Genomic DNA, 18,620 nt, shown 5'->3' with positions numbered 1-18,620 from the left:
TAGGTACTACCTATGCCCCATGCGAACCACAAACCTGATTCTAACATTTCTCCCACCTGAAGTTTTATTTGTTCCAATTCAGTACAATTGCAGTAAAGTTGACTTAATTTCATGCAAATAATTACTCAGGTCTCATTAACAGGCCATAGTATTTTGAGGACAAATGGCCTAACACATCTTGTACTGCATTTCTTTATGATTATTTTAAACAAGGAAGAAGAAAATGAGGCCAGGAAAAAATACTGTCTCTCATTTTCATAGATTGTTAGTTACTGGGTACAATTTTCAAATACTTTTTACCCTAAGCCTTGTAACACCTCTGTACAGATAAGAATTATCGTCATCTCTACTTAACAGATGGAAAAATAGAGCCTTAGGGAGGAAGTGAATTGCCAAGATTTGGCCTCATGATCCTCTTACATGGAAGGCCTTTCCCTCCATTGCTGCATGCACACTGTCTCTCACCTTTGTAACCAATTGAGACTTTAACCTCCTGTAAAAATCAGCATGGAAAAAGGTCTCTCGACATGATTGTGGATTGTGACTAATTTGATTGTTTTTAAAAAATTCATTCCAAAATACTTTATGAACTAAAATTCTCAAATCATATAGATAAGTTTTTAAAGTTAATTCTTTTTCCTGCTTAGAAAAGTAATTTACGTACACTGTAGAATAAAATAAAAATGTAGAGGAAATGAAGAGTCATGCATTATAACTAAGGGTTCTTTAAAAATAAGAAAGACCTCCAAGACCCTGGACTGGGTAGTTCTCCAGCCTTGCCTGGGGGAAGGAGAATGAGTAACTTGATCTTTGGATGCTTTTCAAGAAATTTAACGTGAATAACTTATTTCTAAGTGTCCTGGAGTTGGTACAGACCCGATGCTGTATCCTATACAATATGCAAAGAATCTGAAAAGATCAAGAACTCTATCTGATCTCTGGTTTTCACAGATTACCAAGTAATCTGCATTTCCCCCACAATTTTTTAAAACAGTTCCTGTGATCATAGAAACTTTCTTTTTTTCCTATTTGTTAATAGAATTGGCTGAAATTGTGGTATTTAGAAATTTATCATCAGTACATCTGAATTCTTAACAGAAATTCCAGGAAGCCTTGAGGTTTCTGGGCAAGTATGCTTTTTTTTTTTTCCCCTCAAACATACCAGAGTTTATACCTTTAAATGCATGTGGTTTTCTCTGGAGGAGGAAGCAGTGTACTTTTTCAGTGTGTTCCTATTGCTGAAAATACTCCAGGGGAATTACAGGAAACAGGAGCAGGACAGCTTTGAGCTGCACATCCCAACACTGACTCTCAATTCTTAGACTAAATGGCATAAAATTTTTCTCACTTACTCAGCAATGACTCTTCAAAAGCCACTGATTACATCTCTAGATCTGTCCAGTCAACACAAAACAATATTCTCCCTATGCCTGAGGGAGGGCAGAACACTTTGCTACTCCTGGAATGTAGCATATACTCACAGGCAGCGCCACCTCCTCACCTGAGGCTGAGAAACCAGAGACCCAGGGTGGCTGGTTACACGTGACTTTGCTCAGTTACACCAGGAATTAAGGACAAAGTTGACACACTATTCCAGGTGTTGTGACTCAAAAGAAAGGAATCTTTTTCACTGAAACACTCAAACATGGATTCTCGCATGGTCTACCAATCACTCTGGCCATGATAAAACCTAACACTTATCCATGTATATAGTTCTCAAATCTGTATGGATACAGGATGCAATATCCATGATACAGATGCACCACATTTATTTCCCAACTATTCCCCAATTTCTAGGCATTCGCTTGGTTTCCAGATTCTTCTTTCCCTCCCCACAACAATGATGCAATAAAATTCCTGTACACAGAATTTTGCATATCAATGCTTTTATTTTTATGGGCTAGCTTCCAAAAGCTGGGTCATATATGATATCTCTCTGTGTTTTTTATTAATAGAGTTTGCTAGATTGCTTTTCAAAAGTTCAAAGACCACAGGAATGTATTAGACTGCCCCCATCTCTTCATCTAACTGCAGTGGTGGATATCACCACTCCTTTGAAATTTTACTAATTATTTTTTAAATTTGCAATACATATACTGGGTAGATTTGTATTTGGAATATATTACAAGCTTGAATATGTCAATGAAAAAAGTTAAAATTTTACTAATTTGATGGGGGGGTATCTCATTGTAGTGACTGAATGGTAGACCCCCAAAAGATATGTCCATGTGTTAATCCCCCAAAACTACGAATATGACCTATTTTGGAAAAGGAGTCTTTGTGGGTATAACTAAGGATCTCTACATGAAATCATCCTGGCTTATCTGGCAGGCCCTAAATTGAATGACAAGTGTTCTTATGAGAGATACACAGAGGGGAGACACAGGGAGAAGAGGTGAGGGCCATGTAAAGATGGAGGCAGAGATTGGAATTACACATTCATAAATCAAGGAACACCTGGAGCCACCAGACTCTGGAAGAAATAGGGAGGGATTCACTCCTAGAATCTTCAGAGGGAGCGTGGCCCTCTCAACACCTTGATTTCAAACTTCCTCTCCCCAGAACTGTGAGCGTATATTCCTATTGTTTTAAAACACCAAGCTCATGTAATTTGTTACTGCAGCCCTAGGAAACTAAATATACTCATTGTTACCATAAACTTTTGTGTTTTTCTGAAAACTTCTGAGGTTGAGCGTATTTTCATGTGGTTTTAATGATCATTTGAATGTACTTTTCTGTGAGTTAACTAGTCATAGCTTTTCCCCATTTTCCCTACTAATTCTTATGAATGCTGTGACAAGGCAGACATTAACACTTTGCCACATGTTGTAAGACACCTATCTAGCCTGTATTTTTGAGTTTGTTCATGATATGTTTGGTCATGCAATTAAAAAAATTACATGGTACACTATGCTTATCTTTTTATCCATTCCTTATTCATTAGCTCCATATTGATTATAAACATTCCCCTGACACTTGGGTTATAAAATTATTCTCCCAAATTTTCTCTAAAATGTTTGTGGTGGGCACAAAGATGGTTCCCCAAGAAGTCCATGACTTTATTGCCACATCCTGTGAAAATGCAATCTAAAATGGCAAAAGGGACTTTGCAGATGTAATTAAGGGTACAGATTTTGAGATGGGGATATTATTCTGCATTATCCAGGTAGGCCCAATCGAGTCACCCGAGTCCTTGAGTGGCAGATGTCACTATGGTAGACGGGTTGGAGAGATGCAACATTGTTGACTTTGAAGATGGAGGGAGGAAGCCAAGGAGTATGGCTGACCTCTGAGAATGGCAAGAAAGTTGATTCTCCCTCAGAGGCTGCAGGCTGAAATCTAAGCCCTGTGAACCTGTATCAGCCTTCTTGCTTACAGACTGTAAGGCCATAACTTGGTGTTGGCTAAGCTGCTAGGTTGGTGATAATTCGTTATGGCAGCAATAGCAAATCAATACATCTTTGCTGCTTAATTTAAATTAATGTGTACCCTTATCCACCTGTGATTCATTTTTGAACATATTAGCAAGTATTAGCATCTACAATGTTAGTTCTAGATGTACCCTCCAATCTGCTGTACTGATCAATTTGTTTACTCCTTTGCCAATATCCGGTTGTTTTGATTTAGTCACTTCTATATGTTCAAGTACCTGATAAAAGACAAGTTAGCCTCCTCTGTTCTTGTTTTGTTTTTTAAATAGTTTCCTTAGGTTTTTACAGATTTTGTTTTATGTCCTTTAAATCATTATTTTTTGTTGTATCTTAAGTCTTTTACAATTTATGTTGTTATGGTGAAAATTCTATCTCCATTGGTAATTGATAATTCTTATAAATAAAGCATACCACATACAATGGTGTCTCAAGGCCTTTGAACTTGCGGTTCACTCTGCCTGAACTGGAATGTGCTTGTCACAGTTGTCTGCATAGCAGAATTCCTCACGAACCTCAAGTTTCTGCTCAAATGCTAACTTATTGTAAGTGAAGCCCTCCCTAACCACCTCATAGAAAACAACACACCACTGCCTGCCAGCCATTCCGTTGGCTAAGCATTTACTATACTTCTTCTCTGGCTTTATATTTTTCCCATAGTCCTTGCCACCATCTGGCTTACCTAGTCATTTATTTTCCATTACCCCCAACTAATATATATAAGCCCTATGCAGAAAAGGACTTTTTTTCTTTTGTTCACTACTGTAGCTCTAGGGACCAGATGAATGCTTAGTATTCAGTGAGTGTTTAATAAATATGTGTTCAATGAATGGGTATAAAGAAGACTTACTGATTTTTCTACATTTATTTTTTAGTCTAACTGCCTTGTCAAATATTCTTACTGATGGTTGCAGTCCAGTTTTTTACTGGAGTCCTCCCACTCTTACAGGTATACAATCACGTCATCAACAAAAGAGGTAATATTTCTCATTTGGTTGTATTCATTATGCCAATTACCTCTTGGCCCACTAAATTCACAGGGACCCCTGAAACAAAGATGAATAATGTTGGTGGAAGCACAGATCCTTATTTGTTTTTCACTTGATAAAACAAACACAAAGAAAAGTTACAGAGACTCCTCCCTGTATCCAGGCCCTGTGCCATGAATCTTTGCTGTGAATCTTTGCAGTGCCCTCATATTTTGAGTCTAGGCTTAGTGAGGTGAGTGCTTGGGCCAAAGGGTGGTCAGCAAACATGATGCCTGAACAGTGCTTCTCACACTAGGCTTGCTCTTGCTTCTCGGCCGCTACCTGGGCTAGCCTGCTGCAGGAAGAGAACATGTTGTGGAGTTTTTCCGATGTTTTAGTAGGGGCCATCCTCAATCAGCCCACAGCTAGCCAGCCCCAGACACCAGACACGTGTGCATTCCTGATTATCAGCTCAGAGCTGCTGAGATGATCTATAGCTGACCACAGACGTGCAAGCAGGCCCAGTCCAGATCCCCTGATCCCCCCTGTGAGTTACACATGTTAATTGTCACTTGTCATTGAGGTTTGATAGTTATGCAACATTACTGGGACAAGAGATAATTGATACATTCTCTTATGCCTAATTTTACTACAAGGAGCCTGAGAGTTTTGCCATTAGAATTCTGTTACTTGTTAGTTTTTGGTGGATCGTCTTTATCATGTTTAAGTGAAACAGAAAAATACGCCAACTAAGTTTTTAAAAAATGGCTGCTGCATTTTACAGATGCATTTTCTACATGTACTTTTACCATCTTTTTCCTCCTTTAATGTATTGATCAGACAAATATTTCGATAGCTTTCCTAACTTTTAACCATGTTTAATTCCAGGAATAAATTTTTCTTGATCATACAGCATTATTTTTTTTTGAGATGGCTTTGGAATTTACTTGGTAATATTTTATTCCAAAGTTTGCCCTTATGTGTATATGTGAAATTAGCTCATATTTTTTTTTTTAGTGTGTATTTGCTTGGTCAGAGTTTTGAATAAAGATTATATTAGCTTTGGGAAATGATTTTGAAACTTTCATAATTGATCAAGGAGTCCAAATACAAGAAAGGACATAAATATTTGAATAACATATTCTACACACTCGATCTAATAGATTTGTACACAGAACTCATGTCATATGAGTTAATAAAATAGATTTCTGATTGTCCATGGAATATTAATAAAATATAAATCACAAGGTTAAAACGAACACCTTCACTTATTTTTTTAAAAGTAGATATTTTGATAGGATATAATCTTAGATCATAAGCAAATAAAATTGATTTTAAATAAAGCAATAGCTAGTAAATTTTATCTACCTGAAAAATAAGAAATATCCTTTATAATAGCTGTAGGATTCATGAGAAAAGCAAAATTAAAATCATAAGCTATCTAGTATCAATAAAAAAGAGAATATGTCCCATCCAAAGTTATGAAACACAGCTAAAGCTATACTCAGAGGAAAAATGTGTGGCTTATAGCTATAATACCTTCATTACTGAAAAACTAAGACGTTAACATAGTACTAACCTTAATAAGTTTCATGAAGAACAAAAATATAAACCTAAATAAAGTATGAAGAAGGAATTAATAAAGATAAATGCTGAAATATAGTGGAAAACAAAAATAATAGAAAGAACAAATACAATCAAAAGCTGGTTCTTTTATAAAATATATAACCATCTTATGAATATGATTAAAGGAAGAAGAGGGGGAAATACTAGGATTGAGCAAATAGAGAGAAACAGGTGCACAAAGATGAAAATGATTATTAAGAAAGTACTAGAACTAACCCCATTGTAATAGATGTGAAACCTAGAAAAACTGGATGATTTCTTAGCAAAACAGAAATTAACTGACCCAAGAGGAAGTACTAAAATGTAATAAGAAGAGACGGAAATGGTGATTAAAAGTCTATCATTTAAATGGCGGGAGGAAGTATCAGGATTAAATAATTTCACAGCTGGGTTCCATTTAACTTTTAAAGAACAGATAATTCCAATGCTACTTAAACTAGTCTAGCCCATTGAAAAATATGAAAACCTCCTGAGTTTATTTTATGAATTATATAGATCAGTGGTTCTGATAGTGTGTTTCCTGGATCAGCAGTCTCAGCATCAGCATCATATGGGACCTTGTTAAAAAGTCAAATTATCTGTCATCCCCACAGACCTACTGAATCAGAAACTCTGGGGTTGGGCATCCAGGAATCCAAGATGATTCAAGTGCATGCTAAAGTGTGAAAACCACTGCTGTAGAGGTAGCTGGTCTACATCTTATATACAAAAGGCTACAGGTTGGGTAGGGGCGGTGGATGTAGCATCAATACCCTAGGGTTGGGACTTCCGCTAGCAATAGAAGTTGTATGTGTAGGGTAAGGTCAAGGGGGATTACAATTACTGGCATTAATATTAGTAGCTGCTTATATAGTGGTAGAAATCATAAGTGGTAATTGATCCAAAACTAATTTAGACATGGCCATTTGCATACTGCATTCTCATTACCAAATGAGAAAAAGTATATTTTCATTGTAAAAGCAAACTGGTTACAGTGGGTTGGAAGCATTTTAATACATTTTAATAATGAGGTAAAGAGGCATGTGAATTTCACACCACAGACTTCAGGCATTTCACACCCATTCTTCTCTCATTTCCCTCTGTATCTACCATAAAAAGTATTATTATTAGTTCAATGTTTTAGATGAGGACAAAAAGGTTCAGAAAATTTCAGGAACTTTCCCGAGAATACCGAGTTCTATGCAGCATTCAAAATCAGGTTTACCTTCCTCTAATCGTGCCTTGGCATCTCCTACTAAATTCTTAGAACTTTTTTTCCAAGACTGGGCTGACTCCCAAGAAATCTGAGTCTATCTCCTCCCCAATGGGCTTCTAAAAGTGTTTCTTCCAACAGATAACAAACATACTTCCTCCTCTTGTTAATTTAGACATGTTTCAAAGTAAAAGTCCTTCAATTTTGTTGTTGTTGTTGCTTTACCTCAGAAACTAACAAATCTTCACCCAGGCTGTATAATAGAAACAATTTTAATATTAATAGCCCAGTCAGTCATTTGAGGATTAAGGGCCTGGGGTTTGCTTTGGCACGCAGAAGGAATATTGGTTACCTGCAATTCTGGTTTTCGGAAGGTTCATAACTGTAACAGATAGCGGCTCCCCGAATCTAAATTTCCTGGCACATGCCAGGCCTGCACTGGAAAGCTCAGATTTCCCTGCTTCAGACCACCCACGGGGAGGAGGCAGGAATCTGCCAACAGTGTGGTCTCCTCTATAAAGCTGCCTTCCACAGAGGGCTCTGGTTCCTCACACTGAGATGCAGTGCACAGGCCAAGATGATTGGGTTGTCATAAATACAGATTCCCTGAAAGCAGGATTTATAAATGGACTGGGGAACAAGGGAAAAATTCTCCCAAACAAAAATAGCATACATTTTCTTTGTATTTGCCTGCATGTATCTGGCTCATTTGGACTACAGGAATGGTGGTGGCTGCATCACAAAATTTGCAAGGTGATCAGAACAACTGGTCTCAGTTTTTTCTAAGGCATAGCATATTTTGGCTACTGGGTCAAGAAACAAACTGTTAGGTTTACACCCTCTGCCTCCTGCCCATTGCTCAAAGTCCTTGAATTGGCACATTACTGTGCAGAATGTGATATACAACCCTGTAACCATGTAGAGTTGGAGTCTGATGAAACTTCTCAAGAGAGCTAAAATCTATCTGGATGTAAACAGTTTTCTCTTTACTTTCCCACAATTAACTGAGAGTTTAGTAATCACTTAGGGAGGCACACTATTTATTAGGAGCCAATTAATTAGTCTATCATATCTGATTCTAAAAAAAGTCATACTTTAAAAGCAAACCACAATGACGGATCATTCCTTTTTTCTCAAAATAAAAAAATGAATCCTCATATGAGAGTTCTTGGCTGTTTTTATAAATATAATAATAAATCATAATAAAATATTAATGTTACTTTCTTACTTGGCAATAATTTTTAATTAGACTAAACAAGTATATACTCATTGATGTTGGCAAGCAAATTTTGATATCCTACACAGTGCCATGTATATGCTGAACACTATCTGAAACCATGAATTATTTTTAAATTTACTGAAGAGAAATAACATGGTAAAGTCTGAGCTAAAGTTTATTTGTTTAGAACATAAAAGGAACACATGCTCATTGGAGAAAAAATTTAAAACTACAGAAAAGCATTAAAAAATCACTAGTAATGCAACTATCCAGATCTCTCAATTCTTATTTCCTTTTGTTTTTTATGCATCTGTTGTTTTATATAGTTGAAATTCTAAATAAATTCCCTTTTTATTCTTTTCCACCTAACATTATAACTGAACCATTTTCCCATGCTATAACCTCTTAATAAACAGCACTTTCAACGACTTTATATGGTTCACCATGTAGGTATAACATTATGTATTTAACATTCTCCTATTGAAAGATATTTGGCTGATTTTCAAATACAAATAATGCCACAAATAACTTTCTGTGCCAAAATGTATTTCTGAATTATGGATGATTTTTTTAAGGAAATATTTTCAGAAGCATTCCAGAAGATCCCAAAATTACTGCTGGAAAGAATACGAATATTTAGTAAACTATTGATATGACTGCAAATTGCTGTCCCAAACCATTTGCTTAAAGGGTCCTTCAAGAATTTCCCTGTGACTTCACTCTCTCCATACTCAAAGATTTCTGCCAGGTTCCAGTTGCCTTGAGCTGAAGTATAAAAGGTTGCCCCCAGGGGTTTCAGGCCATTAGCTAATGGCCTGTTTCCACAGTTCATTGTGGTCAAGTTAAGACTATGAGTATATACGGGCAACCACTGAAATAGCTTTTGTCCCATTGCTGCAGCCTGTGAATTTTGCCCACCCAGCAAAGAAAGTGAGAGGTTGAGTTTTGAAGAAGAGCAGGCTGTAAGTTGTCAGAAAGGTAGGGGAAGGGATGTTAGGTAGGACTGTAAAATAAGAGCCACCATGGCACATGTTTACCTATGTAACAAACCTGCACTTCCCACACATGTACCCTGGAACTTAAAATAAAAGTTGGAGGAAAAGAAAAAAAATAAAAAAATAAAAATTAAAACAAAAGAAGTTCTAGACAGTTGAACTTACTAAGGGAGATAGCAAGGAGTTAGAATGTACTAAAATAATGATATTATGAATAACAATAATGGTTAGTTTGTTAGAAACATAGGCATAACTACTACCAAAATGCAGGCTTTAAAATTTGGTTTTATGAAAGAATTCATAAAGGTTAGGGTGTTATGAAAGTTTTAAGTGTCTTTGCCAAGCCTTGTTTGAGGTCCTACTATGTAAAATCACTGGTGGATACAGAACATCCCTCTTTTTTGAAATATAAAGTACAGTAGGTAGCTAAATAGGCATAATTCTGGAGTGAATGAAATCTTTGTTATAAAGACAAATAGACAAAAGTAAATTTGAGGCATGTGAAAAACTGCCTTGTTAAACAGGAGAATGGAAAATTGTTTTATTAATAGGTAGATTGTAATCTTTGGTCTTTTGTGTAGATGTGTACTTAGAACTCTATACTTACATTTTAAAATTTGTGTTCATCTTTAAATATACCATAATTAATGCTTTGCCCATGGTATAAACTCAATGAATATTTGCTCAATTTTAATTGAATATGTTTTCTTTCTATAATTATTTGAATTGGAAATTTTCTATGCCTTTGAAGTGAAACTCTTCTTCATTTATGGAATAGGTTTATGTTCCCCTTTTGTTTTTGTGCCTCTATCAACCAAAAGTTCTAGAATCTTCCTTCCTGGGAAGGAAAGAAATAAACTGTTTATTTTCTTTGCCATTTAAACTGCCATACCCAAGCAACTCAGGCCCCAAACAGAACCTTTGCCCTTGCTGCTCCCTTTGTCTGGAAAGCTCTTCCTTCTGGCTCCCGCTTTTTGGCCAGGTCTAGCTGGAATACTGCTTCATCAGAGAGGTCATCTCTGACCACACAGCAAAAGTGGGTTCTACCTCCTTGTACTTCACATTTTTGTTATTTTCTACCTTACTTCCTTGGCCTTTTTGTATACGTATTACAATTTAAAATGATTCATTTATTTAAGTATTTAAAAATTCCAGTATTTTTCAAATTTTATAAGCTCATAATGAGAAATGTTTTACATTGATTCATGCACACACACATACACACACACATAACTGCAACAATAGTTTGAAAACAACACACTTAAGAAGTGCTAGTGGAATAAAGTTTTGTTTCTTTACTCTATTTGAGTTTGCTAATTAAAGGAGCAATCACAAAAGCTGTTTGTATCCCACTAACTGGATCTCATAACCCACTAACAGGGTGCAATCCAAAATTTGAATTATTGAGTTGTTTTCTGTCTATTCTCTCCACCCCTTCCCTTTAGCCTACAGAAAAAATGTAAGCTCCACGAGGTAATAAAATATCTACTGTATTTGTCTTATTTCTGGTACACAGTTGATATTCAGTAAATATCTTTTGAATAAATCAATACATAAAAATGAATAAATTAATAATGTCTTGCTAAGTTCATTTTCCTTATTTTGTTATGCTTTTAACTAAAAATAATTATTTAAGTTGGAGCATCATTTCCTTTTCTGATAGAAGTATTTTTGGAATCTAATTTAATATTCAGGGATCCATTAAGCATTTCAAGGAAGATACTGACATTACTAAATTGTTCAGCAATGCACAGATTTTGAAAATACACTTGAAAAATAGAACTTTGATATGAACTTGTAAAATATGTAAGATGTGTTATAAAACCACTGATTAAATAAATTAAAAAACTCCATTCCCCTATTCAGTGCTGTGTTGGGTAGAAAAGGGGTAAGTAAACAAACAAGTGGAAAAGTTAAGGAAGAACATAGAGAAAAGGATTGCGTTGCACAGACATCTGGCTTTGCTTCCCCAAAGCTATTGAGTGCTGGGGCAGAGCTTGCTACCCTAAATGGGAGCCATGTATCACCTTGGAAGCTCCGTGTCACAATTCTATTCTACTTACAAAATGCTCCTCTATGTGCTTATTTAAAAATCTCTCTTTGTCAATGTGATTATTCAATCATGCTACTACTTACTGTTTAATCTTTGTGAACGTGGGAAAAAGGAATTCTGTTCAGAGTAGCAAACTTTTCATGTGACTTTAAAATTATTTTCTATCTATAAGAATTTTCCATGATAGGAAACGATTTACCAAAAACCTTTGCTTTTTAAAATGAAAATGATGTACTTTGATTTCATTTCTTAAAAGAGAAAGGAAAACAGAAGAGAGAAGACTTTCCTTTATTCCAAACCTGTCTTTACATAAACAACTACTTCTTCCAGAACTTCAGTGACCACTCATTTGCTCTAAAGCAGTGACTCTCAAACTTCAGTGTGCATCAGAATCATCTGGAGGGCTCCTTAAACATAGATTGCTGGGACCCACCCCTAGAGCTTCTTTCTCAGTAGGTCTGGTTTTGGGTCATAGAATTTGCAGTTCTAACAAGTTTTTAGGTGATGCTGATGCTCCTGGTCTGAGCACCACATTTTGGGAATCACTGCTCTAAAGCAATGATTCTCAACGACGGGCAATTTTATCTCTCAGTGGATATTTGGCAATGTCTGGAGACATAGTGATTGTCACCATTGGGTATGGGGGGTTCTCTATTGGCGTCTAGTGGGTAGAGGCCAGAGATGCTGTTAAACACCCTACAATGCACAGGACATTCCCCACCACAAATAATTATCTGGTCCAAAATGTCAATAGTGCTGCTGTTCAAACATCCTGCTCAAAAAGGAACTCTCTTTCTCATGGAAGGACATTGTTTAATGAGAGTTTAAATAATAGGTAAAACAAGAGCTACTCATTTCAGAAGCCTTCAACTAAAGTGGAATGATGTCACAGACATTAATTGGATGGTGTCTCAAGCAGATATCTACGGTCATCTTTCTCTGTGTTTGTCTCTCCCACATTCACAAGTCTATTAAGCTTATAAAACACCACACAGCCTAGACATTTACTCATCCAAAATGTAAATGAGGATCTGTGTATGGCTGAAGAGGGATGGGAAGCCAGCTGGAATGAGGAAACACTTTTATTCTTCAAGGGGCCACAATCACTTTGTCCAAAGTAGATAGAATTCTGATCGAGGAAAATGTAAATCCCAGGCAGGACAGAAAAATGGAGTTGGAAAGGCTTTGCGGTTAACTAGAAGATGCAATATTTCTTTTAAATACTGTGTATTAATGAAAGAAGAACTTGTTGACATCTTGGCCAGGGCTTAAGCAAAAGTAGGAGGATTTCAACGGTTCTCTATGATGCCCTCTCATCTCTCCTCTCCATCTTTCATAGACTCTTCCATCCATCTATTTTCAGAATTTCCAGAGCCCATTCTCTTTTAAGAAATGAAATCTGATCTTACACTAGAAAAAAGAAAGGCATTTCACTAGCAGATGTGACATCTCCCTGTCTTCCCCTAAGCCTCTTTTTTACACCTGAGTCTGTATCTTAGCAAATGGTCCCCTGGGAGGTGGAAACTTAGGAATCATTCTTATTGTTCTTTTCATCTCCACCCCTATGTCATCCAGTTAATCTCCAAGTGTTGTGAATTCCCCTTTTTAAATCTCTCTTCTGGACTCTTCATCCTTGCTCCTTCAATGTTGGTTCATACCAACATTATTTCTCATCTGGATTATAGAACAGCCTTGCAAATGGCCTGCCAACCTCAGCCCCTCTTCATACTCTATCCAGACTGAGCTGTCTACAACACTTATGTAATCTCACTGCTTAAAAACTCTCATTTACTACTAATAGGTCCAAAGACCTTGCAATGGCTTATGAGGCTTTGTACACACAGGCCACCAATTACTTCTCATGCCTTGCTCCTCTTCTCTCCAATTCCTCCATCATGCTATTGTGTTGCAACCATCCTGAACCTTTCTGGGTTCCATGAAAGTGTCATGTTTTCCCTTAACACTGTCTTTTTGCATGTACTGTTTCCCCTGCCAAGGAAACTTGAATGCTTGCCCTTGCCTTCTGCCCTACTTCCCACTACTTCAATTCTCAGTTAAACGTGCTTCCCTTGGGAAGCTTTCCCTGACCTCTCAAGTCAGAGTTAGGTGCCCCACCCATGTGTTCTCATGGCACCTTGTAAAACTCCTCGTTGTAATTATCTTCTGTGGTAATTGTCTGGGTCCCCAGTAGTCTGAAAAGCAGCAAGAAAGTAGAGTCCTCATATCTATTTTCTTTTTATTTTTTTCATCATCATAGCTCTTGTACCTAGCACTGTACCTGGCACAGAGTAAATACTGACCATACTTCCTCATAGGTGGGAATTTAATGAAGTATATTATCCTGGCAAATAATGTAATGAAGCTGGTGAAAGAGATAAGTTTTGAGATACAAAAGGATCCTTCCCAGAGGTCCTTGAAATCCAACCATGCTTCCTACTTATATGCCCACATTTGTGTGGCAGAATCATTACAGAAAACTGAGCTCTCCTGCTAATTTTGTGAACTGATCTCCTTCCATAGCCTTCAATAATTTTCACGTTCTTTTTTTCTTCATTGGTACATCTACCTAGATCAAAGAATCATAGGAAGCCAGTGTGGCTCAGCCATGGTGAGTGAGGGAGAAGAAGAGGGGGTGAGGTCTGTGAGTCTGGGCCACATCACACAGGGCCTGGTAGGCCATGTGGAGGAGCAAAGATTTTATTTTTAGTCTAATGGAAAACCTTTAAAGAGTTTAAATCACAGTGGTGACTTCATCACTCTGGCTTCTTTGTGGAAAATGGGTTGGAGGATGATCCAAAAGTCCAAAGAGAAAGACCAGTTAATAGACCATTGAAACATTTCAAAGGGAGGATGGTGGCTTGACCCAGGCGGACAGAAATGGAGATGGTGGGAGTGTGCAGACTCGGGATCTATTTTGGAGGCAGAATAGGTAGGAGTTGCTGAGAGTTTGGATTTGGGGGTGAGAGAAACAGGAAGCAAGTATGATTTCTAGGTTTCTGGATTAAATACCTGGGTGAATGGTGCTGCCATTTACTGAGATGGGAAGACAGCAACTCCTGATTTTCAAGGCTCAGCTCAGTCCTCACTTCCTCCATGAAACCTGTCATCAGCTCCAATCTCCAGCCTTCTCTCTTTCCTCTCAACCACGTGGGACATCATTGCCTGCACCACTCATCTTTTCAGGAGTATGTGCCGAACTCCTCAACCTGGCTCACATTCCTTGAAGGTGAGGGACCCCTTTCACATCCAGCAATGCCTTGAATGTAGTGCTCCATCAAATTTGCTGCTTGGGGAATTAAAGACAATTCCCATGCAGCAAACATCCTTGAAGCTGCTAAGAATATCCTGCCACCCACGGGACTAAATGTTCACATCCTCCAGTTCATATCTCAATTGAACATTTTAAAAAGCCCATTACCAAAAGCCATTGAAAAATATGTTTCTCTCTAGTTCTTAAAGGCATTTAATGTCTATTATACGCTCTATTATTATTTAATATTATCCCTTTTCACTTGATATATAGTTACTTTTCTTTCCCATTATTAAGTATTACCTCAAAATGCAACCTCATTTCCTCTTGTATTAAATAGAAATTGAGGATAAGTTTCTCCTCACTGAAAACGCTTTGAAATATTTCAAGTACATTTCCTTTTCTACACTGTTCATTCACAGTTTGGTTCAAAAGCTTTTTAAAAAAAAAACTTGAAGATACCATAATATCACCTTTCAGTTCATTTTTAAAGTTTTTCAGAAATATAAATCTGATGCAAATTTGGAGTTAGACATTTATTGTAGCTTCCCACACAAAGCTAGAATGCTGTCTCTAATATTCTTCACAGTAAAAAGGGAACATAATCATGAAGAACTTACACAGAGACAGGAATTAGGCTTTTTCTTGTTCTTCTTTTCAATTCACGACCTTTGAGAAGGACTTAGAAAAGTATATTTTTGTTCATAATCTACTCTAGTACTGAGATAGGCGTTTTATACACCTGCTGTCATTTAACTAGCCCCATCACCTAATGACAGATTTTTATCTCCATTTCACGGATATCTGGCAGGATTTAATGATTTGTTCGAGGACACACAGCTGGAAGAAGCACGTCTGCATCCAAATCCAGGTCTTGGTGCATCTAAAGCTCAAGGTATCCCTCTTTCCCAAAGGATAAAACTCTTTTCTTGAGGGAAATACAGGACAAGTGTCTTCCTTGCTCTGTGCTTCAGTCCTTCTCATGCTTAAAAATAGCTGCACTCACTCCTGCAGTCTTTCCTTGTCCAGATCACACACTCCCAATTCTTTCAGCCTTTCTTTATAACATGGAACACCCCAAACCCTCAGCTACAGAGCCATTCTTTCCAACATATTCCAGTTGTCCTCTCAAGTGTGGTACTCGAGGAAACCAAATGTCTCTCAAAGCATGGTACTAGGAATGGATTACATTGTTTTTTAATTCATATATTCCTGCAGGGTCTTATTTCAGAATAGGAAGCTAATTTATTTTCCTTTTACAAGTCTCCTTAACATTTTTAAAGTTTAAAAAACACAACATTATAATCCACATCGCTGTATTACCTTCCTTCCTCTCCCTGCCCCCAATAGAAAAGCTTGAAATTTAGGAATTATATTTTCTTTGTCTTTTAACTCCAATTCAGGACACATGAGAATTACTGGACAAGTACGCTTATGTAATCCCACCCTTAGGAAGGATACATAAGAATTTTAAGAGAAGTTGACCATTGGAAGCCCATGCCCTGATGGACATGTCTTGACCCACACATTAATTGCAACACAGTCTCCTTCCGTGTTCATACAGAGAGCATCACCGGGGTGGTTTCACACTTACCCTGCTGTCCTCTGGGCTTTCAGGACCTGTGGACATCGCTACATCCTCAGCATGAGCTTCTTATTCTCTACTTCCAAGTCAGATAGAATGAAGGCATTCTAAACAAATAAACTGCCTGGGACCCAAAGCCACGTCCCACACTTACGGGGCTAAGCTATCCCAATTATATGTTCTTGAAATGCACCTTAGAGGCCCGTGGTGACTGACGCTTGGCTGGCGTCATGGCTGTGTGGATTTTGCCACATAACGCACCCAGACAAACAGCTCACTACTCCAGGCTGCCCTCTCTGGCTCAGGATTCTACACCGTGCCTCGCGGCCCGCTATAGGAGCCAGCATTGCAGCCGGAAGATGAGCAAAGCTTGTGGTAACCTAAACCCCTAGTGAAATGAGACTCCTATAGCACCGGGAGGCTGCCTGGACAGCTAACACCTGACATGCTACCTTATCCACATCTACAGACCCTGTTACGATTGGAACTTTACTCCCCTCTCAACTCCAATATACTTACACCAGCCTGATAATAATAATTGCAGGGAGAAGTAGTTCACTCCACTAATTATGCTGCTTATAACTGGCACAGAGAGCAGTGATAATTTGGCTTAAAGTAAGGTTTTATGATCCTCATATGTTTAAAGTGTCCTTGGGTTTGAAGCCATTATGATTCAGACTTGAAAATTGTGAGGATGAATTTCAAATATCTCTGCTGCTTCTGGGTTTTTCTTTCTTTCTTTCTTTTTTTTTTTAGGAAAGCATTATTCTGAAAGTGCTCCATGTGGCAGCTCTTGTTTGCTCCTGAGGTGCCCAGCTATGAATTTAAAATGCTTTATTGCACTCTTCAGAGAACATGTTTCTGCTGGTGGGTAAGGCCTGGAAGCTGCCTGCATGCCAAGGCAATGCCCCCTAAATGAAGTCTTACATAAACCTGACAAAGTATCTTTAGACAGAAGTAATCTCAATGGGCTACTACAGAGTCATGAAAATAGCTGCCGGTCAACCACCAAAACAAAATTTGGCTGAGCACATACTTCTAAAAGCCTGAACCACAGGACAATTATACCAATAACATTTCATCATAATAATATATTTTCAAACATACTGGCATATTCTTTTTTGTTCTCTTTCCATCCTTTCCTTCCTTTTTTCTCCCTCTTTTCCCTTCTCCCTTGGTTCCTTCCTTCCTTTTTTCCTTTCAGAAGACATTGTGCTCACACTCCCCCCCTTTCTTCTTCCTTCTCTCTCTCTTGCTCACCATTATTCTCCTCCCCCACCACATGCTACAGTTCAGACTCTACATTTAATTGTCAACTCACCTGATGCTCCTAGATTCTAAATAATCTACACTGCAAATTAACATCCTCTCTTGAATTATGGCAATGTTATCCAAACTGGATCTCCCCAGAAGGTGGTTTATCAACTCTCTCTTCTACTTAATAACCCTCAATGACTTCCCACCAGGTACAAGCTAAAGTCCTACTCTTCAGCCGCACATACAAGACCCCCACACCCAGCCCCAAGTACCACCTTCCACCAGTCCTATTCCTAACTTCAGTCTCCACAGCACACCTTAAAGCACCTCCCACCCCTCGGCACACTTGACACCTCCCACACAAGCTCTGCCTTATCACGACTCAGAACTGCCCTGTCTGTTCACTCCTTTTCATGAAGGCTGAGCCTGTATTTCAGGCAGAAGCCCTTCCCTAATGTCCTCAGTCAAAGTTAGTGAATTTCCTCCTCAGGTTAACATTGCATTACAAACATTTATTACTATCTGTCTCCCCAAATAGGTTAAGAGTTTCTGGGGCAAAGGTGTCACTGACTCACCCACCAGGCAGTTGCTCAACAAAGGTTCGCTGAATGAACTTTGTTCCTTTGAGTTTATCCTGTATATTTTATAAGTAAAAGGAAGCAACATAGTATGGTGTCTACAAATATGAGCGTGTGAGTTCAAATTCCACCTGTGGCTTGAGCAGGTTATTTAATATCTTGGTGCCTCAGTTTCCCCATATGTGGAAACTTTCCAACTCTAGGGTGCTTGTGAGAAGTAAACAAGTTGCTACGTAGCTGGAATACTGCAAGGAAAATCAAAAGAGGTGCATGCTACCTGAGTGTTTGTTAAATATAATGGAGGTAATTATGATACCCCATGGTTGCCTCTGTTGTGCTCAGGGCAGAAGGTTCCCGACACCATCAGGACTGGTTTAATTTCAACGAGCTGATCTTTTATTAGAAATGTAAGTGTCTGCCTTACTCCTCCAATCAAAAGAGAGATGCTAGCACCAAGAACATTACTCAA

At 38.0% G+C, this 18,620-nt stretch overlaps 1 protein-coding gene across 17 annotated transcripts in view; it reads right to left on the bottom strand.

Moving 5' to 3' along the window:
- Positions 1-18,620, bottom strand: part of LOC105488927 (thyroid hormone receptor beta) — a 381,615-nt gene that overhangs the window by 180,459 nt on the left and 182,536 nt on the right. The gene's annotated exons all lie outside the window — the stretch shown is intronic.

This window comes from Macaca nemestrina, chromosome 2 (assembly GCF_043159975.1).
Source record: "Macaca nemestrina isolate mMacNem1 chromosome 2, mMacNem.hap1, whole genome shotgun sequence".
Classification (NCBI taxonomy): domain Eukaryota; kingdom Metazoa; phylum Chordata; class Mammalia; order Primates; family Cercopithecidae; genus Macaca; species Macaca nemestrina.
This window is presented reverse-complemented; position numbering and strand designations above follow the sequence as displayed.